Source organism: Octodon degus, unplaced genomic scaffold (genome assembly GCF_000260255.1).
Source record: "Octodon degus isolate 3935 unplaced genomic scaffold, OctDeg1.0 scaffold00263, whole genome shotgun sequence".
Taxonomy (NCBI): Eukaryota; Metazoa; Chordata; class Mammalia; order Rodentia; family Octodontidae; genus Octodon; species Octodon degus.
This window is the reverse complement of record NW_004524839.1, coordinates 1,698,586-1,706,498: the sequence shown is the minus strand read 5'-3', so window position 1 is coordinate 1,706,498 and position 7,913 is coordinate 1,698,586. Positions and strand designations below refer to the sequence as shown.

At 39.9% G+C, this 7,913-nt stretch overlaps 1 pseudogene; it reads right to left on the bottom strand.

The window, feature by feature from the left end:
* Window positions 1-208: 208 nt before the first annotated feature.
* On the bottom strand, window positions 209-2,257 carry LOC101578763 (annotated as a pseudogene).
* Between the last annotated feature and the right edge of the window lie 5,656 nt (window positions 2,258-7,913).

The following is a 7,913-nucleotide window of genomic DNA, read 5'->3' as shown; positions in this document are numbered from 1 at the left end:
TGGGAGAGGGTCTGGCTCACTCTGCGCCTGGGCTGGGGCTGGTCCCGCCGGCGCAGGGTAGCAGGAAGCTCTCCACACACTCACCGGACCTGGGCTAGGACTCTTTGGGGACTTTTTAGTGTAAATAAATAATACCCCACATTTACTAATTTTCAAAGTAACTGCACAAATTTAGCATTCTCCATGCATTGGAAAACTTCCTTGAAAATTACTTTATCCTTTTCCTCTTTTTCAAAAGTGCATCTTGAAGGGCCAGCTGCTTCTCTCAGAAGGACTGCTTGGTTTTGGACCAAACATTCTGGCTATGTCATATCATCATAAAGTTCTTCTGTTTTTTCTTCTCTTTATTTGTGGAACTTGGAAATGGATTCATTTTGCTTTTCTTTCTCACAAATTCTTCTCGGTCTGTCTTTCCAGCCATTGCAGTTGCTAGTCATGTCTCCTTGTCAGACTTAGGTTTTCTATGAAGATGCTCAACATTCTGAAGAGACAGTAATTCACCTCTGGGCTCCTCATCACTGTCTATTTCATTATATTTCCTCTTTTGGGCCTTCTCTGGGGCAACAGTGAGCTCTTTCCTCATTTGGGCCATACGGATTTTCTGGAAGTCTTCTTGAGTCAAGACCTGACTGGTGCTGACGGCTGCGGCCTTGGACCTCTGCTCCTCTGTGGCCATGCTGCTCAGCTTCTGGAAGATCTCTTGCTGTTCTTTATCAGAAGAGTGGTGTGCATTGACCCATTCACCATCAGCCTCCTCCTCTTCACTGAGACTGGTACTTTCCTATCCATCTTCATTTTCAGCTTCCTCTTCTTTCTCAACTTCCAGAACCTCTGCTTCTGGAATGTAATCTTTAGCATCTATTTCACCATATTCTTGCACTCTAGCATCTGCAGAAGCTTCTGTAGGTTTGCTCCAGAATTTCTTCTGTAACATCTGAGGATTCAGCATTCGGAAGAGCTGGATCAAAGTTCTAGCAAACATCATCACATTCTTAACTTTGTGCGTCTTATACTGAGCCAGGTCTTGGAGAAGTTCCTTAGTCATGGCTAGAGGACATCGAGCTGTTATCTCCTTTATAGCATTGATACCAACTGTTATGACTTCCCCAGAGTTCTTGTCAGTTACAAAATTATTGGCCACAGTCATGAGCTATGGCTAAATGATCTCCAGAGGTGCAAGGCAATGAGAGGCTTGTGCAGCAAACAGAAAGATCTGTGTTACTTCTCTCTGGTGGGGCTGCAGAAGCCTTTGGAGAAAGGGGTAGAAATTGAAAAGAAAAAGCTCATGAATTCCCACCAATCTGGAGATGAGGTTCATAAGCATCATTTTCACTTCAAACCTCTCCTTAGAGATCTCTAGCTGTTTAAGTAGTTTTTCTGCAAAATCTTGGGGGTCATGAATCAAGTGAATAGCTGAAAGTTAAACACCTCAGGCTTTTTCTTCTTTGTTTCTTGAGCACTTTCATTGCCTTTTTCAACTTCTTATTTTTGGAGCTCTTCTTCCCTGTGGCATATTGCACAAGCAAGTCTCTTGCTGTGGGTCTTCATCCTCAGATTCTGAGTCACTATCTTTTTTCCCATCTTTGTCTTTCCCAAGGAAAAATGTCAGAGCTGGAACAAATATCTTAGTGATGTTGAAGAACCAGGCAGTTGTAACAACACTGAGAGTTTTGGCATCATTCCAGATGTTCCTTCAGTAGAGCTCAATCATCAACATCCAAAGACATCTTGGCTGCAGCTGCATTGCTGTCTCTCAGCATGGTATACATAAAACTCTGTAGTACTATGTTCATTTTATTGTTCTTGTGTTTAGCATTTATGTTCTTAATATCAGTCACAATGTGTGTACAAAGTCTTGCGCTGAAGCTTATCATGGCAACACCAAAGTTCAAAGAACAGCTCCAGCAGACTTGATGGACTGATGAGATTCTTACTTCTCAGCAAAATCAAAGCTTTGCAAAATGTCATTCGAAGATCTGGATCTAAGACAGTGTGACTATAGGAGAAAAGATCTTTGAGCTGGGAGGAAAGTTATTCAAATGTTCTGGCTAAAAGTGTCCAATCTGTGTCATAAACGTCACCAGCTCTGCCAGTTCTTTGCTGGGTTTATTTGGTTATAACTTGAAAATCTCCACATTGGACTGGCAGTGATTGTACTGCTGGTGAATCTGCTCGATGTAGGACAGTGGGTCCTGCTTGATAAGATTCTGTAACTGTGGCAGGTTGCTGGCAACTTGTTGTTGTTTCTGCTGTACATGTTGGTTGCGGACTGGCTCTTTACAGAGTAGTACTAGAAAAACTTGCACCCCACTGCAGCTTCCAAACCTTACTTTATTTTATTTTATTTTATTTTATAGATTTAAGGTCTACATGACATTGAGAACTTTCTGATAGTTTGGAAATTCCATCAATATCCCAGTATTCACATTTTTTAAAATAATCCTTATCCTTTTCCTCTGGTGAGGCTAATAGGAAAACTCTTGAATGAAAATCTTGAAAAGCAACAGATTAACAATAATTTCTCATACCAGGTTTTGTTTCTTTGTCTTTGGTGACAGCAAAGAAGGAGGACCTACAGGCTTAGATCCCACAACTCAGTCAATCCTGAGAAAGCTGAAGCTCAAGCCAAAGTGAGGGCTGACAGCTGCTGAAGTAAAGAAAAGCAAATGGATGCCTGTGTTTGTGGAAGAATCCCCCAAGTATAGGAGGGACAGGATATTTGAAGACATGATGGGGAAATTGAAAGGACGAACAGAGTTTTACAGTTTATCAGAAGGCCACATGGGTCTTCTACAAAATGACTTAGACCAGTTACCTTGCTCAAGGACACATGGCTAGTGAGTGGCAAAGGAGTAGAGGTCACATCTGACAGATTTTGCCCTTTCTACTAAGTCACTCAAGATATTTTCCTCACAATTCTTTGAAGTTGCTGTTATGTTGGTTTTGGAATGGTATTTTTAAAATTGTGTGTGTGTATGGTGTGAACAACAGTCTGTTGAAGAGAACTAATTAACATACATGTACCATTGTTCTTTTACTTGCTTATTTCCCTTATATTTACTTATGACTTGGTGAAGTTACAAAATGAATGTATTTCTTGTTGGTGAGATAACCTAATTCCAGACAACATGGGGAAATTTGTAAACATTGAGGAGAGGGGCCTCAGGAATATTGAGAATCTCCTCTTGTCATACCCTTGAGACTCTGGGGACAGCTAAGCAGAGATGGGAAGAAAACACCTGAAAGTTGTCCACAGGCAGTGCACAGGCTGAGCTTCCATGATTGAATTTTCTGGAGGTAGAAACCTGGAAAAAAGATGGTGATAAAGGAAAAGACACCTGTCTGCCAACCTCACAAAGAGACCAGGAAGCAGAACGATGAAAGATCAAGAACAGAACAATAGTTCTGGGTAGCTCACCATCATTTCCTGAGTTATCCCTTTACTATGTGGATATATTCCTTCAACAGAAAGTGCTATTAATTCCCATATTTTTGAATATGACAAAAGTGATAAAAGTATAAGCCCTGGAGTCTCTAGCAAATTTAGCAAATTACTTAACATCTTAGTGCCTGGGTTTCCCCATCTGTGACAGAGGTGAATGGGTCCCTATCAAGGCTACAGCCTATCACACAAGTGCCTTCACATAGTTCCACTCAGCCTGGCCACTCCCTGAAGGCATGTGTCCTGAATTCTGTGGAAAATGGTGATATGAGATCTCTTGTCAGGCTGACCTGACATGTTTAGGATCTGCCTGGGAGCTTCAGGACTCCAGGGCTCTATTTGAGCTGTTTAGGTCGTCACCCAGGCAGATAGCCACTTCAGTCAAGCTTCAGGCCCAGGCCACAATGACTCTATGCCCTGACCCTCAGTGTAATAACTCTCAGTGGCTCTGTGATTCTTTGCTCTGATATCTGGACTTGATGTCTTAACTATATAGAACTCACTTCCTGGGTTGGATAAACATTGCTGACCTCTCTGACTCCCAAGTGCCAGCTCCGCTGCTCTGAAGGTGTGATTTGCCCTGGCTTTCTGGAGTCCACAGTCTTCCTAGACATATCATCACCACCCTGGGTGAAGTCCACACTTCCCAGGCCAGAGTCCAGGAATCTAGATCAACATTTTCTTCTGGTTGTCTGACTTGAAGTTTCATTCTTTTCTGGGGGTGTGTCCTGGATGGTGGTTGGTCAATGATGCTCTGTGGGGGCTTTGTACAGTGGGCAGCCTTGCTGTACCGAACATACCCTCCCCAGGAGAGCAGTATAACCTTATTGGTTACTGGGCCTTCCCCAAGCCTGGGGTCCTCTGGGCATTTCCAGGTTGATCAAGACTCATCACAAAGACCGACCACTCCACTATTCAGAGATATATGTGTGCCTATGTGCCCGAGTGTGCACACAAGTGTTCATACACATACTGCCCTGCATCTCTCCATGTAGCCCTTCTAGCCCTTCTATATTACAGTTTAAGATGTTGCTTGATGTCATATAATCTGAGGAAAGCCTTGTGTATAAGTCATTGTAACTTTGGAAGAGGTTTTTTTTTTAATCATGTAGAATAGGTCTATTTTTGCACCTGGAACATACTGTTTTTATTACTGTAGCTTTCTAGTGTATCTTGAAATACGGGATTATAATGCCTCTTTCATTTTCTTGCATATGATTGCTTTGGCTCTTCCAAGTCTCTTTTCATTCAATATACATTTTAGCATTATTTAGTTTATGAATGTTGTTAGTATTTTAACCAGAGTGGCATTAAATCTGTAAATCATTTTTTTTGTAGTATGGCCATTTTGACAGTACTGGTTTTGCCTAACAAGGAAGATAGGATGTTTTTCCATTTTCTAAAGTCCTCTTCAATCTCTTTTTAAGAATACTATAGCTTTCATTATATAGAGGTCTTTCACTTTCTTGGTTAGGTTAATTCCTCGGTATTCAATTCATTTTGAGGGTGCCATGAATAGGATTTTCTTTTCTGATTTCTTTCTCTATAGGTTCATTCTTGGTATATAGGAATGCTATTGATATTTTGTATCTGTTGACTTTGGCTTCTGTCATACTGCTGAATCTATTAGTTATGAGGGCCTTTGTTAGAGTTGTGTGGATCTTCGATGTAAAGGATCATGTCATCAGTGAACAAAGGTAGTTTGGCATTTTCCTTTTCATTTCTCCTCCTGCCATCCTTGCACAATGTATAGATACCAGACTAAGCTCTGTCACCTTGGAATCTCCTCTTTTCCTCTTATATCAGGGAGATCTTTATCTTTCAGTCTGAGGAAATCCTTTTCCCTTCATGTTTCTTTCAATATTTTTGGTTGCCTTTACTAGCAAATTTGCCTCCCTCTGATGTTCAAGGCAATTATGAACAAAAGCCAGGAACTTAGTGGCAAATATCATTTTTCTGCCCTGCTATACAAACACCCTGCAGATCATGAAGGGCAGACCTGACTACCTTCTTGATTAAGGAGAGGGAGAGAATAAACAGGAAGAAAATAAAATAATAGATACATTAATCTCAACATATTATCAAGTTATAGAGCAAAAGAAATTCTAATATGCCACTTGTGGAAGTGTAAGTAGATACAACCACTTTGGTAAAGTTTTGCAATAGCCCACCAAAACTAGCAATGAATTTATGATTTTTTCTTCCCCCAGTGTTCTCTGACAGGAACTCAATACCTTAATATCAGAAATGAGCATGTTTGAGCAGACAGAGGTTTTGTAGCTCTGGATCAAGAGCATAAAAGAAATATGTAGATACTGTTTTTGGGAGAAATATGTGGATACTTTATTGTTCTATTTTCTTGCTCCCCAATCACCAGGCAGTCTCAGTTAGGATGGTATGACCGTGGCAAAGAAGAAATAGGAGTGAGAATCTATAGCAGTCAAAATTCTGATTAGGTATGGTGGTATATGGTTGTAATTCCCAACACTTACAGCTGAGGCAGGAGGATTGCAAGTTTGAGCCCAACCTGGACAATTTAGTGATTTAGTGATACCTTGTCTCAAAATAATAATAACAATAATAATAATAATAATAATAATAATAATAATAATTGAAAAGACTAGAGATGTAGTTCAGTGAAAAGGCCCTGAGTTCAATTCCCAGTAGAGAAGAAATGAAAAGAAACAAAAAGTAAAAAAAGTCTGGCAGGACCTGGTGGAGCATCCCAGTAACCCAGAACTCTGAGAGGTAGAGGCATGAGGATTACAAATTTGAGTACAAGGTTTGGCAATTAATGGATTTAGTGAAATCCTATCTCAAAAAAGGGGAGAGGGCTGAGAGTGTAGGTCAGCCTGATGGCCCAGATTCAAACCCCAGTACTGCTTAAAAACAAACAAACAAACAAACAAACAAACAAACAAAGTACCCACATTCTAAAGAACATTCTTTACTGTTCAACAGAGCTGTGGCTCTCAGAGGGATCCAAACCAGGACTTCTTGCTCTGTTTTGGTCTCTGTGTTCCTGTAACCTGATCTATATTTTCACACATAGACCAGACACAGCACAGTCCTAGTGGTGGATTATATCTGGCCTCCTCAACCACAAATGAGAGCTCAGGGAACTAGAAAGCACTAGAAAGTTAAGTCAATGGAAAATGAGAACCTCAGGAAAGGAGGCTCGCTCCATAAAGCTGTAAGGAACTCTCAGGTTTACTGTTGATCTCTGTATGTGATTTGGTCCTAATTAGCATAACAAAGACTCAGAACTGATATAAACAGGCCTCTTCAGACCACAAACGACTGAAGTGACCCAACTGACCACTGGTTAGTCAAGCAAGAAAGATTTGATTTGCTTGGCAAATTGTTGAAAACTTCAACTGCCATTGAAAACAGGCTGGTAGGGGGAAAAAAAGCACAACATTTTTCCTAAGTGGGAGGGGGAGAGGAAAGAACCGCAGAGGGAGTTTCATTGAAGTGATGAAATTGTCCTTTGTCCTGAAACTGGTGGGAGTTGCATGACTCAATAAATGTATTTTTTAAATTTAATATAAATTTATTTTTATTTTTTAAAGAGAATAGCAAACATTATAAATGATACAGAATTTCTCTAAACAAGATAGGAATTCAACCATGATTGTTATATTACATGTTATTGTCTTCAATTAGTTGTTCAGATGACCAGATATAAGAATGAAAAATTGGTCAAAAAATTAAAAAGAAGGAAGAACAGAAAAAAATAAGTATTACGTGTTCCTTTCTATAGATCAGTAGAAATCATTAGTATGATTATCCCAGCTATCTTTCTGCCTTCCTCTTTTCCTTCCTTCCTTCCTTTCCTCCATTCCCTTTCAGAAGTTTCTTTCCCTTTTACAGTATATATTGCACCTTTTTGATTTTATTTAGTCTTTCAGGTTCTTACACCAGGGAAACAATACAATGTTTACACATGAGAGTCTGATTTATTTTGTCTCAGTATGGTCTCTAGTTGCATCTGTTTACCTCAAGCTTATCTTTTTTTATAGCTGAGTAATGTTCCATTGTATAAAAATACCACATCATTTTTATCATTTCCTCAGTTGATAGGCATTTGGGTTGTTTCCAAGATTTAGCTATGACAAGTTGTGCTGCTATAACCTTGGGTGCACATGTATTGCTATGCTATGATGTTGTCAGCTCTTCTGGAAAAATACCCAGAAGGGGAATAGCTGGGTTGAATGTGACCTCTGATCCTAGTTTTCTCAGGAATCTCCACACTGATTTCCATAGTGACTGTATCAGTCTACACTCCCAGCAACAGTAGTGAAAGGTTCCTTTCCCCCACAGTCCCTCCAGCTTTTGTTATTAGTTGACTTCTTGAAGATAGGCATTCTTTCTAAAATCTCAGTGTTGTAATTTTCATTTCTCTAATGATGAATGATGTCAAATGTTTTTTCATATATTTATTTGCCATTTGAATTTCTACATCTGAGAA